Here is a 25181-nt window from a genome sequence, read left to right as displayed (position 1 = left end):
ATTTTTTGTATTCCTAGCTCATAGGTTTGTTACTCCATATCCTAGGATGAAGAGATAATAATCAAGAAAGCATTCTTAAGAACATAATAACATTTATGGATTTCAAAATTGCTAATCAGTTTAACTAAAAAACTTAAAGCCTTCAGGCGGCATGAATCTGTAATTAAACTCTATGGTACAATCTATTAGGAGTTAGGGATGATAAGAAAATAGGGAAATGTGAATTTAGATTTTTTGATTAGTTTTTATTTTGTTTCAGGTTGGGAGTCTATATCAATCAGAATACTTCATTACCTCTTCCTCAACTGGAGGGCCCAAAGCAACCTTGCAATATTGCTCAACAACTAGGTGCATTTTATAGTGGTGAGCAAGTCTACATAGATTGGAAAATGTTAAATAAATACTGCATCAGTGACTGTCGAATTGTGAAAGCTAGTAATGGAGGAGATAAATTTGTAGGTCACCAATAGATTGAGAATTGGCCTATATCATGTTTCCAGGACCGCTATCAATTTTCCATATTTTGTAAAACCTTCATCAAGACAGGATATCCAATCAATTGTAGATTTGAATGCATATACATTCTTACAATTTTTTGTTATCAAGGAAGCCAATTCCAATTATACAAGGGTATTGAAATTGTGGAGCTAACCATTGGATATGAATTTAATTTTCCACCATTTAATGTGATTCAAGATTTTGGATTTATATTTATGTCAGAGTGTAAACTCTCTTGTAGGATGGAGAAATATTGAACATTTTTCTTTTGCCTCATAATATGTCATGAAATGAACTTTCAACTGACAATATTGCATGTTCAAATTCAATGACATGAATGTATTTTCAGCAAATATAAGTGCGCTGCTTTATTATTTTCAAGGTTGCTTTCCAGAATTGTTAAGTTTTGGAAATTTTTTTTTCATTTAGATTTAAAATGACTTTGTTGTTAGCTTTAAAAAAATGGAATTTATTCTTTTTTTTTCCATAAAGAACAGAGATTTAAGGTAATTAAAATCACTATTTGGAAACTTTAAATGTTGAAACCACCTTAAAATAACATTTAAAATGATTTTGCTTATTTGTTTTAAATATTTTTTCATATTGTCTCTAGAGAGACAATAGTTGGAATTATGGACATATAGTCTTTATAGAGACAATATGTTTTTAATCTCAGCTATTGTCCCTGAAGAGGCAAAAATGTAATTGTCTCTAAAGAGACAAAAATGTAATTTTCTCTAAAGAGACAAAAATAAAAGGGTCTCTATAGTGACAAATGAAATTTTTTGTGGAGAGACAAATGAAATTGTCTCTTAAAGAGACAATAATACTTATAGAGACAATAATAATATGGGTACTATATTGTCTTTATAGAGACAATTTTTTAAGACAATAATTTTGAGACACTAATTTTGAGACACCCACTTAAAGACAATATTTAATACAATACACAAGTTTATTTTTGTCTCAAGTTAAGACAATTGACTCAAAAATTGTCTTAAATATTGTCTTAACCCCCCCCCCCCCCCCACATGTAGTGGTGATATCATAATTTAATCGCTTATCAACTCCATTAATGAAAGATTGCTTCAATGCTTTCTTCTTCACCTTTAGAAACTTCTATGTGCTTTCCTGCATCTTTTTCTTCATCTTCTCTTTCATCTATAATTATAACTGATTTTTTGTCCTATTTACCTACAGACTTAAAATCAATGTTAAAAAAAACTTCATTATGCTCTGTAGTGAGAGATTTCTCTTCCTCCTTTTCCTTCTCGACCTCTTCAACTACATTGAGGTTATCTTGCAATGTTGTGCAGTTCTGAATATTCTCATCAAAAACTCTTGAATCACTTTATCGTATTCTTGATTGTCAGTTGTTGTTATATCACGCACTTCTTCATGAGAAATTAAAACTTTTGTTTTATAACATGTCGTTATAGTGGTAGCTTCAACGTTCAATTATTCATCAAACATAACACTTTCCATATTGCCACAACAAGTTTTTCTTTCAAAAAATAAACCAAAAATGTCATTAACATAATTTCTATCCACTATATCGTGGGATATCCAAGAATGCATGTGCTCATTCACAATTTCAACTTCAAATTCCACTTGATTCTGAATTCATGAGAGATGCACTCTCAGTTGTGCAAACCATTACTTAATATGACAAACTCATTTTGTCATTCTCAAACATAAATATTGAAAACCTATCATGCAAAGAGGTCATTATTAGCTCCAATATTTACCATCATTAGCAAGGTCTATTGCTAGATTCACCAATTCACAACTCACTTTGTAGTCACCATCCACATGTTTCTCGTCACGATGGGGTTCACTATCATGCTCACCATCCACGTTACAGTGGAGTTCTCAAGCATGTATATGATATTTCTCTGCATCACACATAGAGGCTCCAACTTCTCTCTCTGCAATCTTCTTTTTGTCTTCTTCATCCATATGCATGGATTCTCTAAGCTTTGTTGTCCTCCTAGAGTCTTCATCATTTAATCTCAGACCTATAGTTGAATTCCCTATTGATTCTCCAATATATTTTGACACAACTTCCTACAGCATATCACTTTCCCTTCTACCAAATTTTGTTTCTGGGGTCTTCCATGCTTCCTAGGAAGATGTAGCTTTTTCTACCTTGTAAAACAACTTCCCATCCAATTTCTGTTTTATAAAATATAATACTAAAGTATCACATACTTCATCATATGAGCTATTAGACCGATACTCAATTAATTGTTTACATTGAAGAAAAGTTTGCATTTTGACAACCAAAAACTCAAAATTTAATTTACTAGTAAATTTTGGCAATGTTACCAAATCCATCCTCATCCATGCATCCTTGATTTATTCTACTTCATTTGTGGAGAAAACCTCTATGGTTTCTTCAAAATACAACTCTTCCTTTTGATTCCTTTCCTTAATATGCTTCAATCTTGCTTTATGACCCATCATTGTTGCCATGTTTATGTCTTCTATCTTCTTTTCTCATTGCATAAGATTTATCTCCATATCGCTCAGTAAAAAAAAATATGGTTTTCAGTACACACTCCCGTAAGGCAAAATCTTCATAAGATTCATGTATCCTTATCATTCACAAAAATTTCTCCAAACCCATAACTTTGTCATGCTTTAAAAATCAAGAAAATTTTACAAACTAACAGAGCTTTACAAAGCCGTAAACTCTTATTCAAATAAAACCCTTATCTCCATTAACCTTTTCTAATATTTCTTACCCTTTCATTTTTTTTATAAACTCTTAAAAACCTTCGTACCATGCACCTTTTGAATTAATAACACACTACATAGTAGTAAGTACCTGTCACCGAGTTTAAATATAACTAAATTAAAATTAAAGATTATGCAGATTTGTAAAAACGGAATCCTATATAAGTGCATGCAAAAATCGAAACCAAAACTAGAAAAAAAGAGAGATAAAATTGGAAAACAATAGACTAGAAAAAAAAGGGCTATATTTAATTATACAGAGCCAAGTTATGCAATTTGTAAATTGTTATAGACATTTTTGTGCCTTACAGCTATAAGCATGAAATTTCCATAATCTAAGGGATCCAAAGTCCCTAAACATGTTGTTCCTCCCCCTAGAGGAACAAGGCTAACAAACCACAGCAATTCACAGAAGTTCTCCACCAGAAACTGCTCAAAAACAAGTCAATTCAGGATCAGTTCAGAGGCTCCACTAGCTGTCTGCACTGAAATGCAAACTCTGAACTGGCTACCTGCACTGCAACGCAGGTAGAAGCACTACCCAGGTGCGCTGAACGAGAGTTGACAAGTGGCAAGTTCATTCAACAAGGTATCAAGACCCAGGAAGCTTCCAGAATCTTCCTCAATGACACTTGCCTCAGTGAATTCGACTAGTGATGAGTAAGAGGTTCTCAATCTCCAAGTGGAAGCAAGAACCTCCAAGTGGATACAAGAACTGACAGAGGGAGAGGACACTAGTCAGATCTCAAGCTGACTCATCCTCTCTCCAAACATCTATATATGGATCTCTCCTCCATGAGATCTAGAGGCTGGAATTTTGTTATTGCAAAGAATTGCTGTTGGTTTGAGATTAGAATCATTGGGTGCTTAATGCTTTGAAGGGAGGTGAAGATAGGAATTCCATTTGCTGGGAAGGAGATGCTGGATTGGAGCCTTCTTGGTTGTATCTCTTCCTGAACCTTGTTATTCATCAATAAAGCTATCTTGGTTTCTCCTATATACTGATGTATCTTTGATGTATGATTGCATTAGTATGTTTAGTTTATTTCTATTCCTGAACTAGTTATGAATATGAATCCATGTCTTGTGTAGTGTTCTCTTCTTGTGATCTTGCAGAGACCCGTTGAAGCTGGGCGAGCGAGAAGGCAAGTAGCTGAGAACTCTCAAAGAGAAGAGAAACTGGATCGAGGGACAAACGGAAGACACCGGTTAGTCCATCCATCTCTCTTCATTCTAATTCATAAAGGAAGAATACTAGAATAGCTGTCTCTGTTTGTTGCTAAGGCACTGTCACACCTTAGGTGGATAGGATCGTCCTGCATAGGAATTTTTCCCCACAACAAATTGGCGACTCCGCTGGGGAGATCTGTTTAGTCATTTTATTTGTGTCTCTATCATTGTTTGTTTCATAGACTCAACAGCAACAATCGAACTGCATCTGCTATTCTCAGAAGAAAAGTAGACAGTTGCTACTTTGATCCAATCACTGGATTTGTCTATGATCTGAACAATGGACTCACAAATGATTTGATGATCCTTTGTGATAGATCTTAGTACTCCCTCAAAGCATCCCTTTGATTGTACCTTTCTTGTTGCTTTTATTTGGCCTAAAACCGTAGATTAATCAGCAAACTGTGACCCAGAACCCAGTGAGAAACTCTCATTTCTCCTTCAGCGCGAACCCTGTGAAGAGGTTCTGCATTTCAACGCAGGTCCCGTGAAGGCCACCTGCGCTGAATGTCAAAACCCCTGTGTTGAGGTTGCGCTGATCCAGTTAGGCCTTGTGCAGCTGGGGTTCTCTGCTCTGTTTTGCCTTGTTTTGATCTCTGATTTTTGCAGCTTGTAACCAGCATAGGTACCAGTTTGATAACCCCTTTTCTTTGCTTAAATTCCACCTCCTTTTGTACAAAAAGACTGTGAGTGTTTTTATGTGTTTGTGGCGTCATTTACAGTTTTCCTTTGCATCAGTGAAATAATCATCCTGTAGCCCTTGATTCAGATCTGTTGATTGTGATTTTAGGAGAGAGTTCATTGGCTGTATACAGTTGATTATACATTTTATTTTGCTTTTGGTTTGAGTTTGTCTCTTTTAAATGTCGAAACAAGTGTTCATTTCGAAAGTCGTAAAGTGTTGTATTCTCTTCTACTCTTTCTGATTTCGAAAAAGTAAACTTGTTTGTACTTGTCATTTAAAAGCAAATTCAAAGTTGTACAAAAAGCTTTCTTTGTAGGCATCAATACTAAGAAAGCGGAAAACAAACACCTGCATTGTGCATTTGCATTTTGATAGTTTGCATGCTTGATTTAGGAAAAGTGCATTAGAGTGTGTTGATTGCTCTTTGAGAAAAGATGGTGTCTTTCTTTTCCCTTTGTAGCTAGGATTTTCATAGTTGAAAAGGTATAAAGCTTGCTTATCATCTTTAGACTGCATTTAGGAATTGTACCATACATCTCGTGGTGATCCAGAAAGGCAAACTTCTAAAAAGATCAACCTAAAATAAACTGAATGAACTTAACAACGCTTTGCAACATAACGCACAACATAGAGGTCTAGGCTAGAGACGTGTTCCGGCGTCGTAAAGCCTGGTGACTGTCGATCTCATTGAAGGTGGGTGATTCCTCTTGAGGGACGATAGCGCCAGTATGGATTGTGCTCCCACGTACCGTCGCGTATATATTGGGAGACCCCTATAGGAATAAAACCTTTATCCTTAGGAAACCGTGTCGGCCGCCCTACTGATCGCAATGCACTGAACACAGCATTCAGGAAGATCGACCACCCGTACCTTAAAAAGTATTCTGCGGTTTTGTGAAAATTTTGGCACACCCTCTGCCTAGAACTCCAGAGCAGTTTCTTTTGGCCTTTTTCAGACTCTATAACAGAAAAAGTCCATCCGAGCATTTGTCACTTCGGGCTCGTTAAAACATTGAAGGAGACTAGAGTCATCTTTAGCTTTTTCTCGACTCTTTAAAAGTGAAAAATCAAGTTGTGTCTAAAGCATCTAAAAATTCATTTAGTTCGGAAACACACTTTCCCCTTTTTGTATTTTGGTTGATCGAGTAATCCGCAATCGTGGAAGAAAGTCAATTGAAACCCCGTCATTCGCGGAGGCTTACGAGTCAACTGTCTTTGTCTCTGGAATCGAAAACAGTACGGACAAAGCGAACTCGTTTAACCGGTTCGAAATCTCCTATCAAAGTTAGAACAAGTGTTCCGACAACATCTGAGATTCCGGTTACTCCAAACATTTCTGGAAACCCTGCCTCTATAGAAGAAGTTCAACAGCCACAGAGGGACAGTGACACTGATCCTAGTCTGAGAGCAAATACTTGCGTTACTGAACCAGTTCCATCTGCGACCGGTTCAGAGAGTCTTGCTCCTCAAACAACTGTCGCTGTCGAATCAACCCCTTCTTCGGCACCAGAAATATTTTACGGACCTGACGGTCTTCCTCTTCCACCTGGTTTGATTGCGATAGAGGAAATTGTAGAAGATCCGCAAGCAAGTACTCCAACACATTTTGGAGTAGGGGTCACTCTATTTCCTTCTACGTCAGAAGTTAGTCTATCACCAGTGGAAGTTTCTGTAGAATCTCTAGGAAATCTATTGGATAGACTCAAAATGTCTGAACAACCGTCAACATCTAGGACTGTGTCGAACCACACAGCGACAGTAGAACTCCCTGCTGTCACCTCGACAATGTTTGCCAGCATACCATCTGTCCCGACTAGCTCACAACCGCTAGAAGGAGTCCACCTAGGGACTATTTCGACAGTGTGGTCTGTTCCAGTTTGCTCCTCCGGAATAATATCTGGCAACTCTTATGTTGAGACTCGACAAATTGATCCCTATGGAGGTCAATTTGGGCCATCCAGTCCCCAAGGGCAACCAATCCCCTTGAGTTCCGGATTACCACCGTATGGGGGGCAGTATGCCCTTTCATTACCCCCTCCGGGAGGATATCCATACGGGAGTTCTCAACAGTATTCAGGTTATACTAGAGTTACGACAAGTGGTTGGGTACCTATGCTACCCCAACAACCAAGAGTTGTGTATTCTATGCAACAATGTGTACCTATGTCGAACATCCCAACAACACCAGCTATTGTAACAGTGTCACAAGTTCAAGCGATGCCTGTTGTATGCCAACCTCAGATTTCTCAGGTTGTAATGCAACAGCCCCTTGACCCTGTGACTCAACCACAATCGCCAACTGGTGGGGCGACACAGGTCCAAACGGGTACAATTACCCCACATCTTGGTCCGGCGGTTAGTATAGCACAACAGAGCATGGCTTCACAACCGTGGCTGGTGCAATACCAACAACCACAATTCCAACAAGTGTACCAAGGTTCTGAGCAGCAGATCTTTGAGAACAGTGGACAACCGTATATTCAAAACAGTCAAAATCAACCACTTTACAGTGGTCAGGTCAACCAACCATATCAGTCATACCAGCATCAATTACATTATGCTGGTATGCAAAGACCAACTGCTCAGGCGATCCCATCGTATCCTGGGTATGCTTCACCTAACCTGAATCAACAGTTACCATTCGTGGCAACTTAGTTACCCGATTTACACCGGTTAACGAATGATCCAATTGCTTACGCCCCTTGGTGGCCAGCGATTCCTCACAAACTTCCATCGGACATTCCTAAATTTAATGGAAATCCAGGCGAAGACCCATCGAATCATGTGATGACATTTCATCTGTGGTGTTCATCAAACACCCTGAACGATGATTCGATAAGGCTTCGCCTTTTTCAGAGGACATTAACGGGTCCAGCAGCAAAATGGTATATAGAATTACCTAGAGTGTCGTTCGACAATTTCAGCTCCCTAGCCACGACTTTCTTAACCCATTTTCAATTACCAATAAGGTATGAAACGGGAACGGAAATCTTAACCAACTTCAAACAGACGACGGCCACTCATATATCCGATCATATACATGAATGGCGTCGTCGTCGTAGGATGGTGAAAACATACGTTCCCGATCAGCTATTAGCTGAATGGTTTATCAAGTCGTTACTTCCCGCCATAACGGAAGATGTGGCCAAGGGAGGAGTCGTAACGGAAGAGCAGGTTATTGCTCGTGCACAATATCTAGACTTAGTCTACACTCAGTCTGGCACGCTCTACGACAAAATACCTGACGCCCCTAGACCAGAATTCTCAATTCCTCCTCCTCCTAAATCAAATAGTGACTCTCATGCCGGCGATGGTGTGATTGGCACGGCAAACGCGAAATCGACAAAGGCTTCGTCTAAGAAAGCCCGTAAGACTTCAGATCAAAATGCAAAAGGAGAAATTCTTGCTTCAGAAGTAAATGCCGTATCAGCAGATAAAGGCAAAGAAACCAATCAACCAGGAAGCAAGAAGAAGCAAAACAAAGGGAAGAAGAAGAAACAAGGAGAGTCATCTCCCGGAAAAACTTCTTCAAACCCTCCTGGGAAAGGGAAACCAAAAAGTCCATGCATGATATGTGATGAGGATCATTGGACAACCAATTGTCCATACAAAGCTGAGCTTAAAAGGTTCTTCAAAAGTTCGCAAACCTCAGCTGTGTTAACTGATATGTTTCCCAATCCAGGTCAAAATCTGGTTGATAGTGGAAATGCTTCCCCGTCGCAAGTGCTAATGTTGTCGATCTCCAAGCAACAAAATGATGCTTTGATTTCGACAAGGAACAAAGATTACGGGAATCCGCAGCTGTCGAACGACAAAGGTAAAGATCAACCAAGTAGTTCGACAACAACTTCGATAGAAGTTGTACCACCCATCATTCCTGAATTAACAATAAAACCGCCAAAGGGAGTAGTACACAAGTCGACATTTAATCCTCACGCCAGAGCGGCGCAGCATTATAACATAGTGGAAGATTTGGCCCAATCGCCATCCGCTATGTCGACTCTTGAAGTACTACAAAATTGTCCATCCCAAAGGCAGGCTTTGTTATCGGCTATTGGTGGGGTTGATCCTAAGGATTCCAATCTTGTATCCTTCGACCACAGAGGGTATGATCCTCAGTTACCAGCTCAACTAGCTTTCCTTATTCAAGTGAAAGCCCTCAACAAAACTGTTCACCGAACAATTATTGATGAGGGGGCATCTACATGTATTATGTCGATGAGTTGCTGGAAAACTTTAGGGTCTCCAACCTTGTCGCGATCTTCGACGACATTAAAAGCATTCGACAGAAGGACATATACCCCGCACGGTATCCTAAATAACTTCAAGGTTGAACTAGAGGGAAAAACCATAGAAATAGATGTTGAAGTCATCGATGGGAACCTTGACTACAAAATCCTACTGGGAAGACCGTGGATATATGCCATGGCTGCTGTAGTGTCGACTTATTTTAGAAGGATCGCATTCCCTTTTCAAGGAGGAATTACGATCGTCGACCAACAAAACTTCCTCCCTAATGGTTCACAAGTTACAGGAAGCATTCCCATGATCCATGGAAGCAACCATTCGCTTCAAAATATCGGAGTAGGCCTACTGAAAGACCCCACATTAATGGGAACTTTCGCACTTCCACCTCCAATCTATATAGGAGAAGTAGCGTTGGTAGGAGCCTGCAATATGATATCTTCAACGAAGATATCAGAAGACGATGTCAACATGGATCATGCAATGGTTTTGCCCCCAAGCCCAATAGAAATATTGTAGCAATCAATGTTTCGAGCATGGGAGGCGAACCCAAATCAACGCTCATCAAGCGTTTGGGTAGATAGGTCTAGAGATTATGGTACCCCATTAGATCCTTGGTCGAGAGTGCATGGAACCGATGAAGGAATTCTACAATCAATGTTGATTGAGGGGGCACCATGGAATGATTGCCACCATCGTTCCCTTCTTCCAAATTACGAAGAAGATACTCAAAAAGACCTTTATCACCCTTCAGTTTTTGAATTCCTATCAAATACTGTAAATATGGTGGATTCTGAGCGAAACTTATCCAATATTGAAGAGACTATAGCCATAAATATCTCGACTAAAACAAATGTTGTAGAGAATATTTATGTCGGCCAAGGATGTTCTCCTTCAGAACTGGAAATATATAACGCTCTTTTTCGCGAGTTCAGAGATGTCTTTGCTTGGTCATATGATGAAATGCCAGGCATTGACTCGAGTATCGTTGAGCATGAAAATAAGATGTATCCTGATATCAAACCAGTAAGACAACGGCTTCAGCAGGTGCACCCCAAGAAAGCCGCTGCCATTAAGGCAGAAGTTGAAAAGCTTCTCCATGCTGGTTTCATCTACCCGGTTCCTCTAACCGATTGGGTATCGAATATTGTCCCTGTTATGAAGAAACAAGGGACAATTAGAGTGTGTGTCGATTATAGGGATGTAAACCAAGCTTGTCCGAAATACAACTACCCTACACCCTTCATCGACCAGATAATTGATGAATGCGCCGGATGTGAAATCTTTTCATTAATGGATGGATTTTCCGGGTATAATCAAATAAATATCCGCCCACAGGACCAGTCAAAGACTGCATTCATTTGTCCGTGGGGCACATTCGCTTATCGAAAATTACCCTTTGCTTTAAAGAACGCAGGGGCGACGTTTCAGAGGGCAATGAATTATGCCTTCCATGACATCAAGAACATCGTTCAACCATACCTCGACGACCTTCCGGCTCATTCGTGAAAGCGGACTGATCATCCGCAACATTTAAGAGCGATATTTCTACGTTGCCGACACTACAAGATAAGACTCAATCCGCACAAATGTGTATTTTGCGTCGGTTCTGGTCATTTACTTGGCTTTGTAGTCTCTAAGGATGGGATTCGTCTTGACCCTTGCAAGGTTCAGGCAATCATTAATTTGCCTCCACCTTCAAATTTGCTTCAGATTCAGAAACTCCAAGGGAAAGCAAACTTTCTGAGGAGGTTCATTCCAAATTACGCAGAACTTGCTAAAGGTTATACTCGTCTTTTGAAAAAGGATGTACCTTTCGTCTGGGATCAGGTGGCGCAAGCTTCCTTTGACGCTCTGAAAGATTCTCTAGTAAAAGCATCATTAATGTATGCCCCGGACTATCAAAGAGATTTTAACCTGTATCTGGCTGCAGCGGATACGACCATTGCGATGGTTTTAGTTCAAGAAGTCAATGGAATTGAACATCCTATATATTATTTAAGTAAAAACTTGAATGATACAGAAAGCAAGTATTCTTATGTTGAAAAACTAGCGCTTGCAGCTGTTCAAGCGATTCAAAGATTTCAACATTATGTCCTCTTTCGGAAAACTACCATTTTGTCAGATTGCAACCCCATGACTTATATATTATCGCGACAGTTGCTGGGGGGCAAATATTCAAAATGTATAGCGATCCTTCAAGAGTTTGATCTAGAATTTGTAAAATCAAAATCAAAGAAAGCTCTAGTTTTCGCAGAATTATTGTGCGATCTCCCATCGTCGTTCAATGATGAAACATCCGAAGAATCAATCATGGACGAGAATTTGTTTCTGATATCTGCAAGCAACAAATTGTATGGAGATATAATAATTTATCTCCAAACCCAGAAATTCAGGCCTGACACCTCACACTCTGAACGAAAACGTATACGATACCAAGCAAAAGACTACATGATCGTCGGTGATACGCTTTACCGTCGTGGTATTGATACAGTTCTGACGAGGTGCCTAACCCATGAGGAGGCCGAAAAAGCCCTGAATGAGTGTCATTCAGGCGCATGTGAGGGGCATCAATCTGGATATGCAACAGCACAGAAAATCTTACGAGCAGGATACTTTTGGCCAACAATGTTCAAAGATTGCATAACCGCAGTCAGAAGTTGCCATGCTTGTCAAATTTTTGATAGCAAAACCAGAAGACCACCTACACCTTTACAGCCAATAGTTGCTGTTGGGCCTTTCGCCAAATGGGGCATCGATTTCATGACATGTAACCCCACCTCGACTGGGGGGCATGGTTATATCGTAGTCGCCATTGACTATTTTACCAAATGGGCCGAGGCGATGCCTACATTAGATAACACTGGTGAAACAACTGCCCTTTTCTTTTTCAATCATGTAGTCGCCAGGTTCGGCGTACCACAGGCCATAGTCACAGATCATGGGTCGCATTTTCGCAATCACATGATGGTTGAATTAGTTGCCAAGCTAGGGCTATCTCACGACAGCTCTACCCCATATTATCCGCAAGCCAACGGACAAGTTGAAGCGATCAACAAAGTCCTGAAGCGTATGTTGCAAAGGATGATCGGAGTTCACAAAAGAAGATGGCACCTAATCCTGTACTCAGCCTTATGGGCTTACCGAACGTCAGTAAGGAATGTTACCGGGTTCAAACCTTTCCAACTGGTGTATGGCCTGGAAGCAGTCTTACCAGTCCAGTGTGAAATTTCGTCTCTTAAACTCGCAATCGATCTCCTCCCTGGAACTTCAGAAGAAGAGGCCCATTTCTTGGAATTAATCCAATTGGATGAAACCCGTCGTGATGCCGCTTTGGCTAATGAAGCCCATAAGAAACGAGTCAAGGCGCAGTTCGACGAAAATGTCAAACCCCGTGTCTTCTCAGAAGGTGACTTGGTCTTGCTTTACGACCAAGAATCTGACAAATTGGGAGCAGGTAAATTTAATTCTTTATGGATGGGCCCCTATATTGTTAAACGGGTGTTAGCAAAAGGAGCCTACGAGTTAATGGATTATGACGGAATTCCACTGGCGCAACCTCGCAATGGGTTGTACCTTAAGCGTTACTATGCTTAAATAGTAACCTGTATGCTTTTGTTGTATTTTGTTTTCGCTAAAGTGTTTGTTTTGGTCGAGTAATCCACCTTTTTTACATTTATTGCAGATGTCGAACCTTTTTGAGACATGTGTGGGATATGCTGACGGAGCGAGTCGTAGTTCGCGGAACCTGTCCTCTGCGGCCTGGGCCATTTTTGATCCAAGCGGCGAGTTAGTAAGTTTCAGAGGTGTATGTATTGGTCAATCAACGAATAACATCACTGAGTATAGCGCGTTGATAGAACTACTCTCTGATGCCATCACCCATGGTATACACCGACTAATCGTCAGGCTAGACTCACAACTCGTAATACTACAACTCAATGGTATATATTCCGTCCGCAATCCAGCTATTTATCGTATGTTTCTAAGGGTTAAGATTTTGGAAAGACAGTTTAATTTAATTCAATACCAACATATTTCCAGAAACTTAAACACATTAACCGACTCATTAGCAAACTATGTGTTAGATAGACATTTGCGACATTTATAAAAAGAGACACATCATCAATGTTGTACATATGGATCATATAACTCAACCGAAATAAACCTCGAAAATCAAAATATATATATATATATATATATAAGTTGTTTATCGTTTACATATAATGTTCTGTAACTAAGACAAAATTGGTCGCATGACCCAAAAACTCAAAAATGCTAGGGGGCAACCTAGCCTAGTGATGCTCATGATAGCACATCACGGCCTGTGCAATCATGCGTAAGAGACGAGTCCATCGTCTAGGCACACCAGTAGTATGACGCTGCAACTGTAGAGGTAACTCGTCGATCCTCACATCCGGAATGCCGAGAGTAAGGCTCTCAACCTGCTCCTGCACAGCTGTAAGGGTCTCGGCCACGTCAAGGTCGCGAAGAATAACCCCCTAGCAGTCTCCGCTGCTGGGGCAGCGACTGGTGCTCTCGGGCGAACTGCTGGACGAACAGGACCAACATCTGCATGCACACATGAGTTTGATTAAAGTCTTGATAGAATAAAGCACAAGGACATTATAAATAAAAACAATAAACAGTGATATGGTCGAAGGTTTTACCAATAGCGCCCCACTGATCGCCGTCCGGCAGTACCAAATCCGGATCACCTCGGAAATCCATGCCAACATATGGATACTCAGAATAGACCATCTCCTGACGCTCGAACCACCTGAAGAAGGTATCAGTGAAAGAAATCTGAGATTGACCAGCATGCCTAGACATGTGATCAACCCATCTCTGCATGCGTGGCTCGGTAGGAGAAGGCAGGTCGAGTGGAATGTACTGAGGCTGCATCAGTGGTATCTTCTCCAAGGCAAAGGCAGTCAAAATAGAACCAAATCCAAAGTTCTTCAACTTCCCGTCCTTTACCTTGGTCAACTGACTTTTCATCTGAAGAAGTACTGCATCACACCAGTTGAATATTTTCGGTTGGAGACACTCCAAGGCGTGCTACACATAGGATCTGTTGGCAACGTGAAGAGATGCACTACCGGCCATCCTACCAATAGTATACAGAATGGACCTGAGAGACCTGTCAGAAATCTCACGGATAACGATCTTGCCGTCTCTGCTCGGCTAAGATCCTTCCCTGCAATATTGGAAAACATAATCTCTCACGGAGTCATTCCCTCGGGCCGAACCTGACAAAGAAATGGGGGCACCCCGCCTTGACAACCCAGTCAAGAAGTAAATGTCTACTATGGTCAAGGGGATGGATTTGCCCCTAATCTGGAATAATTGGTTGATAGGATCCCAAGCATCAAGCATATACTGCAGTAAGGAAATCTGCGCTCTCATACTAGAGATACGGAAGAACTTCAGCAGACCACAGTTCTGCAGCGCGTTCACCATGATAGGATCATGGAGGGCAATCATGTCCTCTTCTTCATGTTCTCGTTCTCGCCATGTAAGGGTCATTTTGCTCCAATAATCTCTGAAAAACAAACATGAGAGGAGTTAGATCCTGGATTTGATGAGAAACTGGCAAAATTTTCATCAAAAAACTGTGTAACAAAACTATTTTCTAGGCCCAGCGCAACTAGCCAGTGTTCCACCTGCGTTGAAGGTCAAACTGCCTTCATGCAGTTTGACATTCAACGCAGGTTTCGAGTGAACTAGGTGCGCTGATGGCAGAGCACCCTAACAAAACCCCAGGGGCTCAGGGAAATAGGAAAACAGGCACAGAATGGAAAAAGGAAACCATGAAAAGAAATAGCTAGGGTTTAGCTCCTACCTGGTCCAGACGGCGCCGAAAATCGTCCGCAGAATCTCCCAGAATCAGCTGATGAAAATCAAGGGGGAAGAGGCACCTCCAAAGCTCCAACAAACCAAGTTCAAATGAAATGGTAAAATGAGAGGTAAAAACACTCTTTAATTTCTTTTTACGTAGTTCAAAGTGAAATATTAGGGTTTTAATCTCATTTTCAAGCAAATGTTATTCATTTCTAACTAGTTTGATGCAGCAATTGAGGATACAGTACTATCTTTGAAAAGGGCAAAGCTAGTCGTGGTAAAAAATCAAAGTTTGACCATAGAATCGAGCAGTTTTAGCACACAGTTCATGCTCGTTAAAAAATAAGCGCAAGATCCGAGTAGTTTTAGCACATAGTTCATGCTCGTTAAAAAATAAACATAAGATCGAGCAAGTGTTTCAATCCGCGTTTAAGCTCATTAAAAAATGAACTACCTGGTAAATAACCACTGTGAATGTAACATTATCAGCCATTAAAGCCTTGGTCATGTTTGCACCATCACCTCCACTTTTCATTTGGCCGATCGTTCACCTCCATATGATTGTTTACCCATTTTGAGGAACAGCTGCGAAGAGTGATTACACTAGCCATCCTTGTGACACTACCGTGATTGGAAAATTCCAACCTGTACCTGGAATCAGCTGCTAACCCATTTTATCACTCGTTCCTCAAAAGACGAGTCTTCTTTAAGCTCTTTTCATCTAACTCATAAAAAATGAAAAGATTGCCGAGTCCTTGGCCTTCCAGCTCGTTAAAGGGACAGGAAGTGCTATCCATCCTCTAGATTTTAATCTTTTTGGACCTGAGGGATTATTGCACAAAAAGATCGAGCGCTTGTTTTGTTCGGCTCGTTAAAACTATCGAAAACTCATCCCTTCTGTATTGTTTTATACTTTTTCGAACTTAAGGGATTAGATGACGAAAAAGGAACTTTGGAGTTATCTTTACGTACCTTTTCAGACTCTCTAAAAATGAAAAGGGACCGAGTTGTCTTTGTCGTTAGACTCGTTAAAATCATTAAATAGCGACAAACTTGTCTTTAGACGAGAACGAGTTTCACTATCGCTAGGCTCGTTAAAACATAGCGATGGGCTTGCCCGAAGGGTAGGTTATAGAACAAGCATATGTTATCCTCCTCAAGCTTGACAAAAATAAAGAGGTACTGGTCAGCAATGACTGGGGAAAAATTGGGAGAAACTCAAGAAAACTTTGATGGTAGCAAGTCACTCTTGAACATGATACTTTTCCTCCGTACCACAATTGGGTTGGGTTGTTTCATTCACCGGTCACATCACCATGGTCTCGCCATACCATCCATATTTGGGGTAATGCTACCGATCCATCGCATCAGTGTCGCCATATGTTCAAGAGAAGTCATTCAGAGAAGTCAACCGTGTCCCATCCACTGCCGTACATTATCCTTCATCCTTTCATGACCGCCACCCTGAATCATGTGTCACAGATCGTTTTCACCTCCATCAAAATCATTAGCTCCATTTCGTGTCATTGATGTGGGATTCATTAAGGCCCTCCTTTGACGGATCGCTTCTTGTCGACATCAGCTCATTATCCAAGAAGTTGATCTAGGAACAACCCCTTCAGTACTTTGAAGCTTGCATGCCTCAATGACAAGTTTCTCACTTCCGGCAACAGGTATACATCAATGACCTTCGACCGAAAGATTTTGCATGGTGTTCGACGCCAAGTCCTTTATTCACACCACGTGAATTGTACTGCAGTACGTTGAGGGTCATTATCATTATCGGTGATTCCTCTCGCGCTTGTTAACGGTTTACCTCATTGACCGGTAATCAAGCGATGTCTTTCCATGTTCGACTTTAGAACATTTATCACATGGATCGACTTGTACTTAGAGTGAAGATCGAACGAGTTTGAAGACCCCGGATCTAGTTTCATCCATCCGGGCTGCGATATATATTCAGGAAAGATAAAGACATTGACATGTACATCCTTGCAGCAGATAATCATCCTACCAGAAAGGATGATGATTTCATCAAAATCATCAGTCTACCATCAGAAAATTGTCTGTTCTATGTACAGAAAAATGAATTTATAAAGCTGAGCATGGGAATGCCCGCCTCAGCTAGATCATGAAAGCAGTATGAAAAATAATGTATTGTATTGTATCTTATTACAGGTCTCCTCCCAGCATTGGATGAACTTCCGATCCTCCTGATAAAGCATTTCACCCGATAAACGGCCTCATACTTTAGGGGGCAACTGTTATAGACATTTTTGTGCCTTACAGCTATAAGCATGAAATGTCCATAATCTAAGGGATCCAAAGTCCCTAAACATGTTGTTCCTCCCCCTAGAGGAACAAGGCTAACAAACCACAGCAATTCACAGAAGTTCTCCACCAGAAACTGCTAAAAAACAAGTCAATTCAGGATCAGTTCAGAGGCTCCACTAGCTGTCTGCACTGAAATGCAAACTCTGAACTGGCTACCTGCACTGCAACGCAGGTAGAAGCACTACCCAGGTGCGGTGAACGAGAGTTGACAAGTGGCAAGTTCATTCAACAAGGTGTCAAGACCCAGGAAGCTTCTAGAATCTTCCTCAATGTCACTTGCCTCAGTGAATTCGACTAGTGATGAGTAAGAGGTTCTCAATCTCCAAGTGTAAGCAAGAACCTCCAAGTGGATACAAGAACTGACAGAGGGAGAGGACACTAGTCAGATCTCAAGCTGACTCATCCTCTCTCCAAACATCTATATATGGATCTCTCCTCCATGAGATCTAGAGGCTGGAATTTTGTTATTGCAAAGAATTGTTGTTGGTTTGAGATCAGAATCATTGGGTGCTTAATGCTTTGAAGGGAGGTGAAGATAGGAATTCCATTTGCTGGGAAGGAGATGATGGATTGGAGCCTTCTTGGTTGTATCTCTTCCTGAACCTTGTTATTCATCAATAAAGCTATCTTGGTTTCTCCTATATACTGATGTATCTTTGATGTATGATTGCATTAGTATGTTTAGTTTATTTCTAATCCTGAACTAGTTATGAATATGAATCCATGTCTTGTGTAGTGTTCTCTTCTTGTGATCTTGCAGAGACCCGTTGAAGCTGGGCGAGCGAGAAGGCAAGTAGCTGAGAACTCTCAAAGAGAAGAGAAACTAGATCGAGGGACAAACGGAAGACACCGGTTAGTCCATCCATCTCTCTTCATTCTAATTCATAAAGGAAGAATACTAGAATAGCTGTCTCTGTTTGTTGCTAAGGCACTGTCACACCTTAGGTGGATAGGATCGTCCTGCATAGGCATTTTTCCCCACAACATAAATTCTAAATATTTTGATAAGAAATTATTAATTATTTTCTCTTTATTAATATACCCCATTTTATGTTTTCTCTTTTAAATGCAAATTTTGATGATGAGTGAGCATGCATTTGTGGATAGTATCCAATGATGTCTATTCTAGCATCTAATGTCAACTATTCAACTGTTAATTTATGATAGGTTTTCCCACTGTGGAAAAAAAATAAGAGAGAAAACTTCACATAAACCAATGTGAATTTGAAATTCGTAAATGTTTAACCTAAAATTTAAAGATAGATAGTTTGTATAAGATTTTACACATTATAAACATGGATCAATTTACCAAGTTAACAACATACATTTTGTTTAGATTTCATACAAGCATTCTAATGATTTTTTAAAATTTCTTTTTTGACCTCTTTAAAAATTCTAAAATGTAATTTAGAAATGAGAAAAAAACCTAAATTATACCATAAACAAAAAAAAAAAATTTATTATGTCGATATTGGTTGTTGAAGATGGGCATACATAGTGTCAAATTTGAAGCAAAGTCATTATAGTGACTTTAATCAACAAATTTTACTCAAATTTGAAACTACTAAACAATGAGAAGTTGTTGAATGCTAAGTAGATTGGTTCACACATGCATATTTAGGAAATGTTATGGAGTTCTTACACACGGAACTTTTCTCTTGGGAAAAGTTTGACAAAGCATGTATATTTTATGGGGAAGTCAAATCTAATTTCTTGCCCAACCTCTTAGAGATTAGGGTACAAAAATGGTGGGTAAATATAAGGATGAAAATTGACCACATGACCATATTAAATAAAGAAATCAAGAGCATTAAAGATTTAGTAAAAGCACTTATATGAAAGCATATAAGGAGGGCGAGTGGGGTAGGAAGGTAATATGGAATGTAATCATTGCACAATAAGAATATGACTAATCATATTGACAATAAATATATTGAGACATTATTAAAAAATAATAATATTGTATTTGTAATGTTAAATTTTGCAAAAGGATGCAAATGTTTTAGTCAAAACAAACTAATAAACAATCAAACCAAAAACTAAACACAATATATCCTCCGTGAGAAAAAAAGAGAAATGTAAATTCTCACATCAATAAAACTAACTAAACGGATAAAAGCTTTTAAAAAAAAAAATTATACACAATTTTAAAATCTATGGAAGATGAAATATACAACAAAACTTTAACTTTATGTCGAGTGATGCTAAATTTGAATATATACAAATAATTATTTTATCTATTTATATGTAATATTAACATGATAAAGTATTTAATTAATATACAATAAAAAAAATTCAACAGAGATTATTAAAATTATTAATAATAACATATACAGATTTGCTGAAAAACAAATCTTTCACAAAACCAAAACTCAAATTATACTAATAAAATCCCAACTTTAAATTACAGTCCTGTTAAATATAAATTAAATTTATGTATTATTTCAATTTTTATTTATTTTTTATTTTATGATGAAGTGTTTAGAATAAAGAATAGAAAATTATACCTAATAAAGATATCTCAACCGCATAATACCTCAGTGGAATAATAGCAACATTTTTGTAGGTGCAACTAATGACATATAAATTATTTTTTTAATAAATTAGTGGACAAGAATATATTTGTTTATGGTAAACAAACGAAACACTCACATCTGGAGAAAGGTTACATGATAAGATGGATAAAAAATGTTTACAATAATATATTTTTTTTAATAATTTTTCATGTCCCGTAATAGTGGTTGCCAAAGCAATAACGTGTATCACACCAGTGATAATTTATTATTGGTAAGTATATTTTGTGAGAGGTCTATATCAATTTAATATTACAAAGGTAGCGTGTACGATTCAAAGATTTTAATGCAAATACAAAGTGGGGAATCTTGTAAAATACAAATCAGTGATGCAGTATATTTGTTATTTTATGGTGAAAATTATAAATTAAATTGTATAATATAAAATAATGTTGAAACATATTTGTTATTATTATAAAATACAATTTGATGTTTAAATATATTTATAATTATTATAAAATAAGAGTGAAAATTTTTAACTATTAATATTTTAGAATGAATATGTTTCAAAAAAAAATTTAGTCAAAAAAATTAATAACTAATCAATATAAAAGTTAACACAATATATCTAGTTTGCCAAATATAATAAAGTAATTCCTTCTACCAAAAAAAATTCGAAGAACTTTCTTATTAATATAAAAATAAATTGATAAAAATCTTTTTAATATTCTTCAAAACACTCTTTCGAATAAATTTTGCAAAAGCTCTAAAAACTTGCAAATTGAGGAAGCACTATAAAATGTTTAAAATCCATGTACTTTGAATCCTCGATCTTAACGTGTCTTTCGTTACGAATGGTCGCATATTTCCTTAAAAATGGCTGCGCCAATAACGTGCACCTTGACTTTGAGAGGTGTAACGCTACCTTTGTAGGGACTATGCTGCGTTGTAACACGAGTGTGTTACCACTTCTGGGGTGCGTTACTGCGTTGATTACATCAAATGTTTTGCTTCACATTATTGCGTTTTCTCTTAATATAGTGGCGGCGCTATACATCGCTTAGTTCTTTCTGGCTCTTTTGATTGAAATTTGAATTCAGCTTTTAAAATTTCGCTTTGATACCAATCTCATAGACCGGCAAAGGAAGAAAGCATAAATACAAAATTCATAAGCTTTTACTGGATTATTCTATTAATCATAAAATTCAATTCACATACTCATCTACTTTAGTTGTGACTGCTCTTAACTTTTACATATTACAATGACCCAACCACAAGTATATAAACATCAAACTTACTACATATAAAATCACGCAAACTCAGAGCTATATAAAACTGTCTTGTAGGAGGAAATTATCAGAGTACTTTAATCTTTTAAGGGGGATAAGAGCCCAAAACAGTCTCGGAGGAGGAAATTTTGGGAATACTTAAATCTTTTAAGGGGGATAAGAGTCGAGGACCCGACGGGTGGACAGTGGAACTTTTTACTCACTTCTTTGACAGCTTTAAGCGGGATCTCATTGACCTTGACATGATCGAGGAATCGCGGACCAGATGATATACACACCCGCATATTAACTCTACATATATTACTCTCATTCCGAAAAGGACTCCCTCTGCTACCTTCTTGGACTTCAGACCTATCTCTCTATGTAATCTTATCTACAAGATTATCTCAAAAACTATAGCTAACATGATTAGGCATACTCTGTCTAAGTATATATCCCCTTAAGCAGTCTGGGTTCCTACAAAATAAATAGATTCATGATGTTGTGGCGATTGCCCACGAATGTATGCACTCGATCCATTCTAAAAAATTAAATGCTGCTATTATGAAGGTTGATTTACAAAAGGCATATGACTGTCTTGATTGGGGCTACCTGAGGTTGGTACTTCACAAAATTGGTGTACAGGCCAGATGTGCTGACTGGATATTTACGCTCCTTACAAAAACAGATTGCCATTTTGGGAGAAATTATTTGCTTCAGATATACTTGACATCGAATTTTTGATGATTGCAGGAGACTTAAATATCACTTTAAACTCAGATGAAACATGGGGCAACAACAGGAAAAAGGATCCCCTTGTAGATCACATCAAATATGAGCTACTAAAGAGGAATCGTGTTGATATAAACCCTCTGAAAATGCTTCTGACTTGGGACAATGGAAGGATCGAAGAGGCCTATATAGCCAAAAGACTTGATAGATTTGTCCTTCATGTTAGTATAATCGATAGACTGGGCATGTCTTTCTCAACAATTGGAAATGTGTTCATATCAGATCATAGACCGATACTTCTAAGTTGGAGAGATAAGGGTATTAGAAAAGGCTATTCATTCAAATTTAATAGGTCATATTTGGAAGAACCAGAGTTTAGTGATGTTATAATAAGAACTTGGAAAGAGCTATCATCAACAGAGAATATGCCCCCTTTATTGACCTTTAGGGACAAGCTTGCCTCCATTAGAAAGGTGGTTAAGGAATGGCAATTTAAGAAAAGGCAAATGAATAGAACAGCCCTCTGGGAAATACAAATGGAATTGGACAGCACCTCTGGAGTCCTAGCTGCTCATCTACTCACTTTCAATATGAGATGCCATATAAAGGAGCTTCAAAAGAAAAAATTAAACATTCTGGAGCAGGACGAAGTTTTTTCGAGATTAAAGAGTAGGGAGATTTGGCTTAAGGAGAGGGACAAGAACACAAAATTCTTCCACAAGTTTGCGAGCTCCAGATGTGAAAAAAACTCTATATGGAAAATAAGTGATGGAAAAGGGGGTTTCCTATACTCTCAACAGGACATCTCAAACGAGGCTGTGAGATATTTTGAAAATCAGTACAAGAGAGCTAGGGATTGCAGGATTCAGGACATTCTATGGGGCATTGATTTATTCCCTCAAATGTTTGATGATGACCTAAATGAACGCCTTTTCCAGCCAGTAACTGAGGAAGAGCTGTTAGAAACAATGAAATCTTTCAAGAGGGATAAGTGTCCAGGCCCAGATGGCTGGATGATTGAATTCTTCATCCACTTTTTTGATCTTATCAAAATTGATTTGCTAAGGATGGTAGAAGGATCCAAAATTTCAGGTAGCATACATCAGATAACTTCCTCAACTCATATAGCACTCATTCCAAAAAAAGGGGAAGCAGAATCCTTCCAAGATTTTAGACCGATATCCCTTTGTAACATTTCTTTCAAAATCATTTCGAAAATTATTGCGGAAAGAATTAAAGAAACTCTATCAAGGTTCCTAACAAAGGATCAACACGGGTTTTTAAAGGGAAGAAATATACTGGATGCAGTTGCAAACACACAAGAAAGTCTGTTTGCCATGCATACCAAAAAAAGTGAAGCTGTTATTTTTAAAATTGACCCGCGCAAGGCATATGATTGCCTGGATTGGGGTTTCATTAGGTGCTTACTTGCAAAGATTGGATTGAGAGCCAATATGATAAACTGGATCATGGCATGTGTTGAGAAGGTGAACTATGCTATCATTATAAATGGGATTCCATCTTCTTACTTTCTAGCTACCAGAGGTCTTCGCCAAGGCTACCCCCTGTTGCCTCTCTTGTTTATCTTGGCAATGAATTCGTTAAGCCTCCACATCAATAAGGCAGTCAGTGAAAACAGGTGTCGCCCATTGAAAATATGCAGAAACAACTACATCTCACATAACTTATTTGTAGATGATATTCTTATTTTTGGAATGCTGTGCAGACTCACCTGGTTATGCTTATATGACATCCTAAAAAACTTTCAAAAGGCCACAGGACTGCAAATAAACAAATCAAAGTCAGTGATCTTCCATAATGATGTCAATTTGGAAATAGTAGAATGGTTATCCTCACTGTTTGGGATAGAGGCGTAGTCCATCAAGCATGGAATAAAATATTTAGGCTTCCAGCTAAAAGCGAAGGGATATTCTAAAATGGACTGGCAATGGATTCTAGATAGATACTATAAAAAGATATCAGTATGGGAATACAAATGCCTATCATTGGCAGGAAGAGTGATCTTGGCTCAATCAGTTCTAACTCAACTTGCAGTATACTGGGCTCATTTACCTTTCCTTCCTGCAAGTATCATTTTGAAAATGAATAAGTTAACTGTGAATTTTATATGGGGTTGCCAATTAGAAAAAAAGGAAGAAAATTTCATCTGTCCAAATTATCTTATATCTCTTTACCGAAGAACCTTGGTGGGTGAGGCCTGCTGGACTTGAGGACTTTCGAAAGGGCACTTTTATGTAAGTCATTGTGGAGAGGGATTTATGGAGAGGGTCCATGGAGCAACATAATTCAAAAGAAATATATGGGCAGTAAGGATATCTCACACTGGTACAGGTTGGGAAGGATTGGTTCCACATATGGGTCAGCAATATGGTTAAGCTTCTGCAAGATAGAAGGTTATTTCCTGAAGAATTTAGCATGGTGCTTCCAATCTGGTAGCAAGATCATCATCGGAATAGATCATTTTCTGAGCGGACTGGAGGAAATCATTGTGCCTGAAGCACTGATAAAATTTTTCCATAGGAAAGGTTATTTCTATTGGGACAAACTGATTTCAGATTGGCAGGGCCCGATCCCTCTATGGAAAGAGGCAGACAATATGGAGATGCCAGATACTCTATCCCGAAAGTGGAGGAACATCAGAGACTGCCTGAGGAACTGCGGCATATTTTGCTCTTCGGATTCTGATTTTCTTATCTGGAAGGATTCTAAAGGTATAAACCTGGTTCGTGTAAAGGACATTTATCAAAATATGATTGGTCTAAAGGGTGCTCTTCCCAATCCTATATTCCCAATAGTTTTTTGGAAATCTGGATGTCCCTCCAAAATGATTTATTTTTTATGGTTGACTTTTCACAACAAAAACTTATCATGGCAAAACTTGAAAAAGAGGAGATGGCATGGACCAAGTATCTGTTTAATATGCAAATCTGATGAGGAAAGTAATTGTCACATATTTTTAAACTGTCAGAGAACTCAACAATTATGGTAATCTCTGGAAATACTTATGGATTTCCACATATTTCTCATGCTTCCGCAAAAGAAGCATTTCTTCGGTGGAGTGGGCAAAAGGAA

Source organism: Pinus tabuliformis, chromosome J (genome assembly GCF_031772625.1).
Source record: "Pinus tabuliformis cultivar Carrire ecotype Pingquan chromosome J, CPIR1, whole genome shotgun sequence".
Classification (NCBI taxonomy): Eukaryota; Viridiplantae; Streptophyta; class Pinopsida; order Pinales; family Pinaceae; genus Pinus; species Pinus tabuliformis.
The sequence above is the reverse complement of the archived record's forward strand: the minus strand, read 5'-3'. Positions refer to the sequence as shown.